Source organism: Sinohyriopsis cumingii, chromosome 9 (assembly GCF_028554795.1).
Source record: "Sinohyriopsis cumingii isolate HCF-2022 chromosome 9, ASM2855479v2, whole genome shotgun sequence".
In the NCBI taxonomy this organism is placed as follows: domain Eukaryota; kingdom Metazoa; phylum Mollusca; class Bivalvia; order Unionida; family Unionidae; genus Sinohyriopsis; species Sinohyriopsis cumingii.
Genome location: NC_142969.1, coordinates 57,202,061 through 57,218,668, shown reverse-complemented (window position 1 = coordinate 57,218,668; position 16,608 = coordinate 57,202,061). Strand labels below are relative to the sequence as shown.

Sequence of the window (16,608 nt, the reverse complement as noted above, 5' to 3'; positions counted from 1 at the left end):
CGGGAGCTAAGTGCTATTCCCTAGGAGAAACTGAGGTAGCCAGCCTAGGTGAGTATTGAACCCATGACCCGTGGATTACAACTCTTATACTCTGCCAGATGAGCCACTGTGGCTCCCTTTACATCCTGGAATAATTCACGCTACAATATATGTACTTAACTTAATGCAGTAAGTGGAATATAAAATCTTCAAATGGAGCATTTTGTTGATTTCTAATGACTCAAGAAGTTATTTTAGGGGCTTTGGGTATATGAGAAAGCTCGCCAGTAGCTTCCCATGGGTCAGTAACTCTTCACAGGATTTTCTGGATTTGTCCTTCATCAGATGTACAGGTTGTTATTTAGAGCCTGTCATGTACTGAAAAATGGCATTAACCCAAAACAAGGGCGTTAGACATGTAATTTTGTATTGCTTTCTATGTAATTATGCTGATTTTATGATACCCATTTTTAAGAGCCCAGTGCAGTAAAAAAACATACATGTTAAATACTCCTACGTTTCGCCTGGAATTATCTCTAAACCTATTCTATTTATTATGATGGGATGGGTGGAACACTGGCAAGTAATTTTTTATTGGGAGCATTGATAAATCAAGATAAAAAGAGGTGCATCCACTTTTTAAATAAACCCAGCCAATCAATTTTGTAGCACATTGTGTGGTATTTCCATCCAGGTTAATGGGCATGCTGGTGGGCATCCATTTTAGTTTCCAGACAATAACTAGCCACTGCAGGCAGATGTCAATGAAAATTTGTTACCAGGACCAAGGAAGGAGAATAGGTACACACTTAAGGAGTCATTAGACTGCATATCAAGGTCACTATTATGAAAAATTATTTCTTTAGAATCTCATTTTCATACAGTATCTTTGACAACCGATGTAAGCTTTCTAGTAGTGACTGCTCCAGTGGCCTAAGTGGTAAGAGCATCCACCTCAGATGCAGGAGGTAATGGGTTCAAACCCCAGTCAAGTCATACGAAAGACCTGTTTTAAAAAAATGGTTCTAGCAGCTGCCTTGCTTGGTGTTTAGCATTAAGAGGTTATAGTCAGGGCTGGTCAGCCTGGTGTCGGGATAATGTGACTGGGTGGGACATGATGCCACATGTCTGCAGCATTATGCCCCATTGCTAGACATCACTATAAACTGCCAACTCCAGACATTGTAGTGATATGACTAAAAAAATTTAAAGCTACATTAAAAATTAAAAAACACAGTCACACACTTTCTTATAGCATATATTCTTGAACTGATATGGGCATAAGCAAATAAAAGTTGAGTTTCATAATTTATCTGCAATTAATTAAAAGTTTGTTCAATTTATGGTCATTCACAACACCTACTCTGACCAGCTTAGAAACTCTGTGCCTTCAAGAACACCATATTTTATATCAGAAACATGATTTTTGACTTGCAAACCCCCAGACAGTCATATTTAGAAAAAACATGATTGTCATCCTGAGAGAGAGAGCAAGCATGTCTGATGCCATGATGTATGCCCATAACCTGTATAAACAGTCCTGCTTAATGCTTGATGAAGACTAATATTGGGCCATTTTATACAGTTGTTTGTCTTACATGTGATTAAAAGGTCAGGTGGTCAGAGCTTATTAACCACAGTTGCACAGATTACTTAATTTGCTGGGGTGAAGTTGTGTTTAAGAGTCCTTAAAACACTGCGCTGGGAGGTCTCCTGAAACTAATTTGCGTAGGTAAAGCACACTGTACACAAAATGGAACAATCAATTCAGTTCATGTTTGGTAAATCACAGAGCTGTCTGAGAAACAAATGTTAGCACTTTGCATTTGCCTTGAAAGTCATTAAGCGATTTTTATTAAAGGTTATTGGCTGGTTCATGATCAGGGACAGCACATCTTGGAATTTATTTCACATAGTACATTTCAAATATAACAGTTTTGTTACATTGGATGTGTAAATAATTATTGAAGGCAAATTGTCTAAATGCAGCTCTGATTTAGGGAAGGGCGAGCCTTAGATAAAGTGAGCAAAGCCCAGAAAAAGTAAATTTCAGAACTCCATTTGATGGAGTCTGTGACTGTGAAATGCAGCAGTAAGGTTATGCATTTTATTGTTTGCAAAGTCACCACATTGATATAGTCGCTCAGGAATGCAGCTCTTTCCATTGGCATACATGTAGAAACACCTCCCAGCACTGGGACAATACACAGATGCAGAGCTCAATCCCAAAGGGACTAGAGATTTAAATTTCTTGGGAAGGGGCTGTAATTTTTCTCTAAACAGGATATTTTTGTTAACACAGGGTAATTTATTTTTCAGCTAAAATGATGGACAGAATATCTTTCTTTCTACAAATCAGAGCAGAAAAATTTATGATCTGCCCCAAAAGCAATTAACTTGTTTAAACAGTCTGGCCATTGGATGTTTTATGTTCCCTCTGAATGCAAAAATGCCATTGCAATTATATCACACATAATTAAGATTATTCCATTGTCCAAAGAATTTTAAGGACAGAAACGATGTATTTTTATTTAATACTGGAGTATTTGTGATTATGTGAGTGTGTATTTGTGGGTGGTGATATTTGATAAAGCCAAGTCTGTTTTTAAAGTGTATTAAATGCTTCAAAGAAGACATTTTCTTTTATTGAAATATGTTTTTCAAGTCATTTTCTAATGTGGCTTATGCTGTTATCTAAGGTAGATAATTTGCTTTCACTTGAACAGTGTTGATTGTTTGGGTGTACAGTGACCCCCTACTGGACATTAAAACGTTTTTTGAGTGTCCAAAAAATAACCAAGACTGCCTGGGAGGTTGGCTTTTATGTCAGTGGCATCCAGTGTTCTTTAAAAAAAACCAGTGCAGCTACATTAAACCCATGCCCATTTGTCACTGCTTGTGATAGAATTGGGAATCTAACACAGGTGAGAATCCATGGATGCCAAGCTTGTTATCCTCTGCCATCCTAGTCCTGTTATCTTGTGTAAAATTTGAACTTAGGTCTTGTAAGTGCTTTGCCCAAAGCTACACCATAGCTGCCAGCTGGACCTGTTCTAGTGAGGATTCCAACTTGCACCTTTCTTGTTGTGAGTCTGGCATGCTAGTCAATGAGCCACTAATAATCATGTGGTCTTCATCAGAAATGAAGGTACTTTTCACACAAAAAAGGTAGAACCTGTAAAAAAAATGGTAAAGTGTACTCATTCCAATTATGGGGCCTTGAATGAGTCCCATATTTATTTTTTGTCACTATCTCCCAGTGTCGGGAGTGGGTAATTTGTGTACCTGCTGCCTTCCTTGGATGTGGTAGCCATTTCTCATGCTCTTTCCTGGAATCAAACCCTGATTCCCCATTAAACATTACAACTATGATAGCTAAATTGTATCGCCTGAAGTTAAGCTGATGAAACAGGTCATGGTCATTGGTTCTAAAAGTGTAAAAGAAAAATAATAAATAAGATGTCAGATGAAATCTGGCAATTTGAAGTTTGACTGGTCCTAAACTACTTTAGGATTGCAATAAAACTTTTCTCACATGCATAAGTTTACACATATGCATTCATCACAAAGTCTGGCTGATCGTAAATGAAAATGGTGCTGTTCAGACATCCAGTATGGCCACCGCAGTTGGTTGCACAGTTTGTTTCTTATATCTAGTTGGTCCTAAATGAAAATGTTATTAATATGATATCTAATATAGCCAGCATGGCTGCTATCTTAAATAGTCCTATCGCTACTTCTCCTCAACAGAATCATATTGACATGGTATTTTACCAGAAGACTTTGTATGATGTCTGGTTGTTCCAGTGGTGCTGTTTGGACATCCAATATGGCCACCATAGTCATCGTTTGGAAAATCATTATCACTGTTCCTCCTAAATGGAGGGTTATATCAGCATGTGGTTTTCTCAAAGACTTGTTATGATGTCTAATTGGTTCTAAATAAACACACTGCCTATTCTGACAATGAATATATCTGCCACAGCAGCCAACTTGAAAATCATTTTATTTTTTACTCCTCCTGAACAGAAAGTCCTATCAACATGAAGTTTTCACTTATTGCTGTGTCTAACTGATCTTGAATGAAAATTGTGCTGATCTGACTTCCAATATGGCTGCCACACCTGCCATCGTGAAAAAAATCGTATTATTTGTACTCACTGAAGGTAATTCATATCGACATTAGGTTTTCGTCAGAAGAGTTCTTGTATCTAGTTTGTCCTAATGAAAATTGTGCGGGTCTGATATCAGAAAAGAAGAAATGGTTTTATCTTTAATTTCGGGAAATTCTTATCCGAATGTAGAGCAACAGTCCCTTCAATGGACTCTTCTTCTTGTTCCTAATTATGAGATCTGGAAATATCTATACAGTGATATTAATTAGTCTTTCATTTGCTTTTTGCAAGCTTTCCATTTTGTGAAATGCACCATTTTTATTCAAGTGAGTTTTAAATCTTAAAGAAGCTTGACAAATACATGTACATGTAGTTGTAAAGACGAAAGTGTTGCTGAAATTTGAACTGGATCTGGCCATTTGCATCCCGAGTCACATGAGTATTCTATACAAATCTCACAACCTACATGTCAGTGACATCAGAGGTCATACAGTCGTGTGATATCAATAATAAACAAATTTTCAAAGTTGTTGTACATAGAATTTGGACATTATATAGAAGTCACTTGATGGTTGTAAATAAATATAATGAGCGCTTCTCAACATGAGAACAAAAACCAGAAACCTGTCAGTATCACAGCAGGTGGAAAAAACAAACTTCAAGAAGTACTGAGCACGTGTCAGCGATGTTTTTGTTGGTGTCATGTGACTACCACATTGACGTGCTCTCTGCATAGTGAATCTGGTTTTCTTCAAATTGCTGCAACATTTACAGATTTTTGGTTGTTGTTTTCACAATAAACATTTTGAGAAGTTTTTGTTTTTTCATTTTTCTATAAGAATTATGTGACTTTCATTTATATGATTTGTTTTCTTACAGCAACACTAGATATGGTTTATTGCTGATATCATATGACTGTATGAGCTCTGATGTCATTGACCTGTAGGTTGCGAGAGTTGTGTAGTCATGTGACTAGGAATGCAAGTGACCAGATCCAGGTAAAAATTCAGCAACGATGTACTTTTGTCTTGTCTGTGAGCGGATTAAAGACATAACAAATGCTATTATCGCAATTTCTGAGAAAATAAATCATATTTCTATAGATTTCATGCAGGTATCTCTTGATGAAAGGTCGTTAAAGTTTGCTGGGCCCGCTAGTAAGCAGCTACCTCATGATGACACCAAATGGTGTCAGAGAATTCCAACTTTTCGATAGGTAATGGACTCTGACCCTACACCCCAACATAAATGTCCAAATATCAAAAATGGGGTGACAAAGATCAGAGGAAACTCAGACTAGTAGTTGTACTCAGATGCATTATAGTATCACCAGTGTGGCTATGGTGGGGTGGGTGGCTTTGTGGGTAGTGTGCTGGTCATAGGACTGGATTCTACTATCAAACCAGGCCATTTTGGAAAGCATGGTACTTTACCACAATCGCCTTGGCTGTCAATAACCTTCATGAGTTGCTGTGCTGTAAAAAAAACCCCACCACCATAATGAAATCAAACATTATCAATAAGCACGTATAAAAAAATTACCATATAATCTTAGTATGCAGATTTTACAGTTCTATCATATTTTTTTGATAAAGTTTGGATGACACATTGAGTAAGAAAACAGCATACACTGATAGCATTTCTCTTTATTTAAGAGAAGATGATTCACAAATTTTAAATTACAAATCCTCACACACTTTGAGATGACACACAGTTTATTTTCTTCAAAACAAGAAAACTGCCAATGGCAGATTGGTCAGACTGCAAAGCACAGTCTGAGAAACTGAGCTAGAAATGCAAATCATTGGTGGGTGAAATTTTTAGGTCACTTTCACTTAATTTTGTTCCAATCTTATTGTGCTCTTTGTGAAGAATCCGAGATATGTGATACTTAAGACAGAAGATCTTTCACAGTGATCTAATTTTATCTGAATAGTGTGCTTTCATGACACATTTATATCACATGATCAGCTGTATCCAAAAGTATCTGAAACATTGACTTGAACCCTAATATGAACCAGAACTTTGGAAGGCACAATATAGAAGGGATAGATATCATCAGTGATGGGCCTGGAATTGTTTTGCAGTCTAACCAATGTTTTTGGTTACAAATGTTTACCATATGACATAATTGCTTATTATGTAAAATGTACTGTTACGGATAATGCAAGTGAATTTTTTTACAAGTACTGTCATTAAAGTGGTCTAAGGTCTAAGTATGATCAGTCTATACAATGATATACAACAATAAGCACAACTTTTGATTTCATACACAATAAAAGATCAATAAACCTGCCAGATTTTGTATTCAAAATTACAAAAGCTAATCTAGGTATCAAATGCACTGCACTGTGAAAAAAATTACAACTTTTGTACAATTATATACATATATATTTATGGGAAAGAGGACAAACACATTCTTTCATTAATAACCATAAAAGACTTTAATTTCCCATTGAAGATGCCCAGAGAATTTATACAAGGATGAAAATAAGTGAATCACAGTAATGTATGATTAGTTGAACTTCCCTTAGTGTTTTGTTCCATTTGTGTGGGACATTATCTTAGTCCTTGTGTCAATTTCCATATATATAATGTTTGTGTATCACACTATTGATGTGGAACATGCATGAAGTACAGTTTTACTTTTAAATACACTTGCCACATTAAAAAAAATGTAGTTCAAATAAGTAGATTTGTCATCTGAATCAATAAATGTGTTGAAAACGTGAAAGTTGACATAAGGAATAAGATAACCTCACATAAACTGAAGCAAAACAAACCTGCACAACTAAGGAAAATGGAACAATTACAATGCTAGCACAAGAAAGGTACAGACAGAATGATAATCTCAATGTAAACAAAGTAACAAATTACAATGCTACCACAATAGATGTACAGACCGTAGATGACCGTAATGTAAACAATGTAACAAATTACAATACTACCACAACAGATGTACAGACCATAGGTTGACCTAAATGTAAACAATGTAACCATATGTAATACAAGCTAAAGCTAGAAGCAGTCTACTGAACTAGACAAAATTACCATCTATACCCACTTATGAGTCCACTGCAAACAAAATAGACCCTGACATGTCATTGTATAATGCATAATGCGCTGGCAGAAGAAGGTCTTTATTGTTCAACTGATTATTCCCCCTTAATCTGCATATACTTAGATTCAAAAATGGATCTGTGCAGTTTGACTTGACGTATAAGCCAGTATATATATATATAGAGTATTTCCATCAATGAATGCTTTAAATTTTAAAGGATGAAGAAATGGAAGTGGTTTATCCACATGGAATATTTGCCAGGGTCACCTAGCTAAGTTAGGTAGCTTTCATTGCTATAAAATAGAAAGCCATAACAGGGTCTGCTCAGTGCTGGGAAACATAAAAATAAGTGGAATGGAAAATGTGGAGCTGGATAGATATGCGAGAATTAACAAATCCAAATTTAATTATTACTAAAAACAACCATACAATATTACATCTTTGAGGTAAACAAAAATCAATTTCTCTGTCATTTCTGACATTATGCATATTGGGGACCAAGTTTTTAACGGAGTTGGTGGAGGTGGTAGTCTAGGATTTTCTTCAAACCAGACGCCTTATGTTTTTGGGTTGGTTTGTTTTACAAACCAGTGCAAGCTATGGGGGGTGGGTGGGGGCTAACAATTATTTTTATTTTTTTAAAATCTTGGGTACATCCTATAACAACTGTATACTCGGTCCCTTGCCATAATCTCAATGTCAACAGTTGTTCAAATAATGGGATAAAAATATATGCTTGATGCAAACAGTTTGCAGGGTGACAGGTCTTATATTACTCTTTTCCTCATTCTGATATCAGCAAGCTAAGACCTAGTCAGATAAATCAGCCCCCAAACCTGCAGTGATACTAATGGATGGTTAGGGGTCCAAACTACCCACCAGTATACTTATATATTTGGAGGCTGATTTATTGGACTAGCTGAGACGTGTATAAGGGGCCCCAAGTAGCCAACTGGTCTAAAGTGTGTACCTTTACCGATCACTGCCATCTCACCTGTTCATGTTGGTTTGAGACTACTGTTCAGTCAGTGTGAGAAAATTTGCCAGTAATTTTTGTGATTTAGTGGTTCTTACACAAATCTACAACATCAGCAATATAATAGAAAATAGCACAGATTACATCTAAAGAGCTGCCATATTTAGCTGTGCATGATGGGCATGTTGCTGCAACCAGTATAAGTCCAAATCTGCTATCAGGTAATGTGACAGTAGATCTACACTATTTTTAAAAGAATCTGTACTGTATTTTCTTTAAACTGTTACCTAACCACTCATGTAGTTAACACAAGCTCTTCAGACTTTATTTACTACTTGAGTGATTGGGTAAAATTTACACATCAATAAAGACAGACCTGCCAACCCTAACAAGATTGTCTCAGTAAGGCATCTGATTTTTTTCAGTATGGTGTAACAAATTATGTACTGGTATTGTAAAGTTGGAAAACAAATTATGTACTGGTATTGTAAAGTTGGAAAACATTTAAAATGTTCAGGATAAAGATGCAGCAATGGTACATTATGTACAACTAAAAAGTTTGTAAAGTACATGTAAACCTTATTTACCTTTAGTACAGTAATGGTACATTATGTACAACTGAAAAGTTTGTAAATTACACATAAACCTTATTTACCTTTAGTACAGCAATGGTACATTATGTACAAATGAAAAAGTTTGTAAAGTACACGTAAACCTTATTTACCTTTAGTACAGCAATGGTATATTATGTACAACTGAAATGTTTGTAAAGTACACCTAAACCTAATTTACCTTTAGTACAGCCACACAAACTTCAGTTCCAAACCCAATACAGCTCAATGACTTGTTGCTATCTCTCAATTTGAAGTAATTCTTGGATTTTGTATCCATTTCACATGATGACAGCAACCATATCGTCCGCCATGAGATATAACCAAATCAATATGTGATGTCCAATATATATAATTGTGTCCCTTCCTGCTTAAATTTACAAGAATCTGAATATTCCATTTTATTTGTCTCCACTGATTATTACAACTTTTCAAGAGGCTTATTTTCCCTTTCATCTTCAACATGTATCGTTTGCTAAAAATCAGTTTCTAAAATTTCTATAATCAACAGTATCGTCAAGCAGATGCTTTGCTTGAAAAAACATGCAGTTTAAAACATTTGAGGTACTAATGTAAAGTTAGTTTGGTTCTCTAACTCCACTAAATCTAATATGAAACCCAGACTCAACCAAACAAGGATGAGGCAGTTGTCCAGATTTTACTGCAACAATCGTTTTTCCATAGTTTTTGCTATTGATTCTTTAAGTTTGTATTTTGTCATTTTCAGAAGACTTATGGCAAAACAGTTCTACACATGAGCATCTTTAAAGATAAATTGTACTAGAAAATATATTTTATAAAAAATTATACAACTGGAACGATGGGCAAGTGGAAGGAAGCCATTGCTCTTTCCATGGAATGCTCTTTCCATGGAATGATCATTCTTGTCTATAAATTTTGGATGACATCCACAGTAAATAAGAGTCACAAAATACATATTTAACAGTTAAATAGAAATCATGATATTGTTAATTGCACTAAGATACATAAATATACCATCTATACTTGCTTATAAGTCAACCTTTTTTATTAGAAAATTATTAATGCAGAGTAGCAGGTGTCTTATAAGTGAGATGTAAAAAGTTAAAATCTGATCTTACTCCCCAAACTTGTAAAGGCAAACTTGGGTTGTTTTCTCAATATATATATATATATATATATATATATATATATATATATATATATATATATATATATATATATATATATATAACTGCCTTCCTACATTGATATCTTACCATGAAGGACACTAACAAACTAATGAAAAATAAGCATGTCTACTGACTGAATAAGGACAGAATTGTTTAATTAATGGAGAAAATAATGTATCATTCAGGTGAGTTTGGGAATATATACATATCTCTGAATGGATGAAATATTAAACAGCAGCTTGTCCATGTTAACAGGATGATGCAGGTGGTTGCTATGATTTCAGATGGATAACTAGCATTTACATTTTTTATATTAGTATTTTAGCTTATAGAGAAACAAGAGGCCTAAGGGAACCTGATATTGTTGACCTGTCTGAGAATATGCAAGAGCAGTTGGCCAAGATAAATAGACATCAGGAGGCTTATTATAAAATAGGTTCCTTATATTAAGAAAACTCATTTTCTGTATATTTTGTATCTTCATCATTATGTTGTTGTTGTTGTTGTTGTTGTTCTAGGGTTTAACGCCATTTTTCAGCACAAGATAGGTTATACATGGCGGCCAGTATAACTGGTGGAGGAAGAACCCTGGAAAACCCAGGGAAGAACCACCGACCCACAAGAAGCTACTGGCAGGCTTTCCCACATACCCACGCTAGCCAAGCCTTGGACTTGAACCCACGCAGACAGAGGTGAGATGGCAGTGATCCGGAATGGTGAGTGCTTTAGACCACTCGGCCACTCGGGGCCCCATCTTCATCATTATATTTGATGGCATATCAGGATCCTTTGTCCAATAACTATATTATACCAGGAAGTTTTCTGTTGATGTTGGTCAAATTATGTTGTTTCTGAGAAGTTTTTTCAAAGGGTTTTATGTTTACAGTAAAAACTACTATTTTATGATGACAGATCAGCATTTTTATAAGTAATCAAAGCCCATTTGCTAGGATGCATAATATCAAATTTGGCAAAATATGTTGTGTTTTAGTAATGGTGGCCATATATGATGGTGGATTGGCATTTTGATTTTAAAAAATGTAAAGCTTTTGATGCCAAGATTTTCACTGTTAAATTAGGTAAAGTTCTGTTGAGTAGTTTTTAAACAGTTGTTTTTGGGGGTAATTGCAGAAATATCAGTATTTGTATAAAACTGAAAGCATTTCAAGACAGGATGCTTTTAGAATTTTTGGAGAAATTCTGCTGAGTGGCTATTAAGAAGTCACTTCAGGATTCTTCTCTTCTTATTGATGTTGGATCAGTTATCATTTATACAAAGGTGAAACCCTTCAAGAATTTTTTCTGTCAAATTTTCTGTTGAGCAGTTTTGGACAAAATTGAAAGCCTTTCATATCAGGATGCTCTTGGCCAAATCTGGTAAAAACTAGTCAATTGTTTTGTGGAGAAGTATAAAATAGCAACTGTTGACAGATGCATTATGGACAATGATGCAGCATGAGAGACATCGGTCCATGTCATAGCTCATTCGGCATATGGTTTTAAATCAACTTTCAATCATGCAGAAACTGTTAGATCTTAACAGTTATATATATATATATATATATATATATATATATATATATATATATATATATACATATGATGCCTATCTGTAGTCTTACCTGCTGTACATTATGCTACAGCAGGTCAGAGTGTGTGCTATTTTCTGTTGTGTGTTGAGGTCCTAAATTGATTTGTTAATATTGCCTCATGTGGTAATGCATGCAAGCAATCTTGTTATTCTTTAAGCCTAAGCTAGATTAGCTCATATAAACATTTACTTTATGATGAAACCATCTGCCATGTGTTGCTGTGGACAACCAGGTGTTTTATGTTGTTTTTGGAAAAGGTACTGTGACATCATCGTGTTACATCTGTGTATCCACTAGAGGTACAAGTTAACAATCAATATGGCAGAGTGCAGCATAGCACAGCTAAAAGCAACAAGGAACAAGTATCTACTCAGGTACAATCACCACCACCGACAACAGAAACAATCTAGTGCTTTCTTAGTCTCTGTCTCTCCTCTATTTTGTACCATCATCATCATCAAATCATTAATCAAAACAACATATCATCATTACCATATCAACAACAATGTATCAACAACATAACAATTATCATCATTATTATCATGACCATCATAATGGTGTTAAACAGAAAATAATGTACAAGACTGACCATTTACTTTTCTTAGGGTTCTGATGTTTAAAAAACAAATCCTGACCCTCAAATAGCTTGAAAAAAAACTCTTGCCCTGATTTCTAAACTGTCTCAATGTCATATTTTGTTATATGTTTATCTCAACATATCTTCATCTGAACAAAACAAACAAACTGTGTATTGGTACAAAATTGATTGTATACCTATTCCTATGTAGAGGTTAACAATATACATAGATTAAATAGTAAAAATACAGAATCTTTTATAACTTGCCTATTTTTCTCGTGATTTAGGAAGGGCTGTTCAAGAATTTGACATGGTGCAAATTGTTCATTGTCGTGACATCTGCATACATAGACAATCTTCCTTTTCTACGCATATTTTGCCTCTTCATTAGAGATATATTGGACTGCTCCATTGGCCTAGTGGCAAGAGCATCCACCTCAGATGCGGGAGGTTGCGGGTTCGAACCCCATATCAGATGAGTCATGCCAAAGACTTATACAAATGGTACCCACAGCTGCCTCGCTAGGCACTCAGCATTAAGAGGTTAGTTTATGACTGGTCAGCCTTGTGTTAGAATAATGTGACTGTGTGAGACATCATGCAACATGTCTGTGGCACGATACTCCAGTGCTAGACATCACTATAAACTGCCACACTTCAGACACTGAAGTGATATGACTGAAAAATTGTTAAAGCTACTTTAAAAATACAAATCACACATAATAATAAAAATCTTAACATCCTCTGATCATGTTTTTTATTTCATGTTTTTTATTTTAAGATATGCTCTTATTGAACAAGACTGATGTCACAGCATTGTGTATACTGTGGATAAATGCAGATGCTCAAGAAGAACTGACCAGAGACCACGATGAAAACGACATTATAGCCACTTTTTCCTAAAGCGGCCACTGCCCTCTTCCTATTATGGGCAAAAGAACTGCTTATCAGTCAGCAAATACAAGCAAAATTGGTCTCTGCAAAGTCTAGAAAAAACTAAACTATTTCACTGATAGACAGTTATCAGAATATAATTAACATAAGCATTTACATTTACAAAAGCTTTCATGGCACACAAAAGTATGTAGATATGTATCTCCAAGGTATTTTCTAGATATGTAAACTCAATTTTATGTAGAGAAATACAAAATTATTGTAATTTTTTATATATATAAAGAGATTCTAATTTGAACCCTCCCTCCCACTCCCTACCATCTCCATAAAAAGGGTGTCCATACAGTTAGCTGTAAACGTAATCCTCCACTTCAGAACATTTCACAAACTTTTAAATAGTTCCTGTACAAATGATACAAATGCACATCACCAAAAGGGCGAAAATACAGGTAATAAAAGATGATAATTTGGACTCTTGTTTATCAGCACAGGTGAGTTCATGTCAAGAGGGAAAGGGTATGCTGATTGGTTCACATGAATACCACATGCATACCTAATGATTCAGTGAGTTAAAAAATACATGTTAAGTACCAGCATTCAGAATGGCATATATCGGAACTTTAGCTAACATATTTTTTTACCACACTATACACAAAGAGGCATGTAGTATTTTGGCAATCAACCCATAATTTCAGTTCTTCAAGCTTACCAGAGATGCCAACCACTGTCACATCACACAAGAATGCGAACATTTAAAAATGTGAATCTGAATTAAAAAAATAATTTATTTGAAGCATTTAACTAATTCATGATTTCTGGTTGTAACATGCTTCCTAGTCTTCTTTCCCACTGTGTGCCATGCTCAAGTCCAGTGATAATGGACTGCAGAAGCACTGTATTCATCCGATGTTGATCCCATCTTGAATTACTGTTTCATTGAGGTGTATAATGCTTATCAGCCTCCTTGTACATCTTTTCTTGAACTTTCTCCAGGTGAATCATAGCACAATAATGAATGTGATTTTTGACTGGTCATTATTCAGTTGCTTTTGTCAAGTAAGTGCATAGATACACTTTCATGGATGAATTACCAACAGCCATAGCAAGCTTTTCAGTGATCTAGATTTCATTTGTGGTTCACCTGCATATTATTTGACAAGAAAATCTGAACTTAATGGCAGTGATCATAATGGTGTAATTTGAATTAAAAATAGGAATGATTCTGCTAAAATCAGAATGGTTGGCATTTTTGGATAATTGATCAAAATTTGAGTTCTGGGATGTGCCAAAATATCATTCTTTGCTTATACATTTATACAAGTCAACTACATGTATATTCATATTTGTAATCTCAAAAGCACCTAATAATTAAATGCATGTAAAATTCAAGTATATAAAATAAGAAATACAAGGAAAGGAAAGGCTTATTTGGTTTCAGTGTGTAAAAATGATTAGTTTCTTTTGGCTCAAGTAGGTTTCTCACAAAAGAAAAAAAAATTGTTTCTTTTGCCTCGAGTTGTTCTCTGATATCAGAGAAAAATGATTGGTTTCTTTTGGATCTAGGTCTCTGACACAAGAGAAAAATGATTTGTTTCTTTGGGTCTAGTGGGTCTCTGACAAAAGAGGGAAAAAATGATTGGTTTATTTTGGGTCCAGTGGGTCTATGACAGAAGAGAAAAATGATCTGTTTCTTTGGGTCTAGTGGGTCTCTTACACAATAAAAAAATGATTTGTTTCTTTGGGTCTAGTGGGTCTATGACACAAGAGAAAAATGATTGGTTTCTTTTGGGTCCAGTGGGTCTATGACAAAAGGAAAAAATGAGACTAAGAAACATGATAACAAACTGAACATCAAAGAAATTTGTAACTTAGAAATTGAAAGGTTTTACATCAACTATCAAGACCAGTCTCTCAAAGGGACTACAGCTTCGATAGCCAAATAGATGGGAATTCATAAGACATCCATTTCTTCTCTACATTTATCATTTTTAAAAGAAAAGTAATGAAATCATTTATACTCTAAGAAATGACAAAATACCAAATATTTTCTATATATCAGAGTTAACTTGTTTACAAGTGTAGTACAAAAGAATTTGTCATAGCCTTTTAATTTGGGTCTGCTATCATGGACAGAAGATCATTCAACTCATCTCAGGTACTTTCAAGATATACCCACATGCTAAGTTTGGTTTAATTCATAATTGATATCATTCAAGGTAATTCATATACATAAATGGTTTGAAAAAAAACATCCATTTTATACTTATGTTATGCTCACAGGCCATTATAGATAGAAATCAATGTAGTGGAAGTAGCAACAGGAATGAAAGGAAGATTTTTTTTTAGATGGCCACTGTGGTTGCATGTTGGAAGTCAGATCAGCACCATTTTCATTTTGAACCTGCTATTTCAGTGTTTTCATGAAAAGTCATGTCAATACAACCACCCATTCATCAGAAGTAGCCATATTTTTTCAAGATTGCCACCAAGTTAGAAATTTTTGGAGTTTACATCAGCATAATTTTAATACAGGACTAACTACAAATTAAATAAAATCATAATTTGTAAAATTTTGTCTTAAGTCAAATTTTGTGCCAGAGTTTGCAAACTAAAATGCATGGTGGAAGTATCAGGAGGTCAGATTGAAAGGCAAGATGTCAGGGGGATGTTGTGTGGTGCTAGCATATCTGTATCTAGATAAATAAAACATAATATTGTTTTTGACACATTACATTTAAAAAGTTCATGTCAAAATGTTTAAAATGAAAGGTTTAATATGAATTTAAAAATATGATATTGGTTGATCCCTACCAATTCAAAGATTTTCCAGAAAAGTATGAAATTGCAGTTCTTTTTGAAGATGTAAGGTTAAAATCACATGCTTAAAAATAAAAAGGTGGACCAAAATATATCTCTGTTCAATGAAGCAAACTGGCAACTATTTTTCATCACCACCTAAGTTTATTAATGCATACTGTTTGACTTAACCACTATAGCAAATCTTCATTTAACATTCTTGATGCAGGTTTTTGTGCCATGTTTCATTATGTATTTCTTGATAATATTCATCTACATTAGTGATTTTATCATGCATTGGCTGTTTTGTTGGAATGTGTTTCTATTTTTACTTGTTTTGGAAAAGAGAACTATTAGACTTTTTCTCAGTCATTTTGCTCCACTACTACAAATGCCTATTGTTTTGAACATGATTGCATCATGTTATGCTCGCCAGTCAACCCATTTATGCTAAGATGGACCCTCATTAATTGTATTAAAGAATATCTCCTTGGCACTCCATACTACAATGTACACTACACATAAGAACCTGGGACTACATTCATCGTTACTTAAATGTAAATGGCAGCAAAATAAGGAATGTTTCAAAGCCTCCCTATGTACAACAGGAAGAAAATTTTCCAGTTATCTCCCTTTTACAATTTCCTTTACAGCAATTTGAAAACTTGACCATTATTTTGGAAAACTCAGCTTGAATTCCTCTTAAATCATCAACCTTGAAGTCTGATCAGAAAGGCAGATATAAATATTTAACTTTATCAATGATTCATGATACTGATGTATTTTTCCTAATAGAAAAATGGGTTAAAAAAATCTGGCAATGGTGTTGTTTTTGTAATCGTGTGGTTTATATGAT

The 16,608-nt window shown here is 34.7% G+C and overlaps 1 protein-coding gene across 1 annotated transcript in view; it reads right to left on the bottom strand.

Annotated features, from left to right (window-relative positions):
- Positions 1–16,608, bottom strand: part of LOC149791874 (serine/threonine-protein kinase DCLK3-like) — a 427,773-nt gene that overhangs the window by 242,925 nt on the left and 168,240 nt on the right. The gene's annotated exons all lie outside the window — the stretch shown is intronic.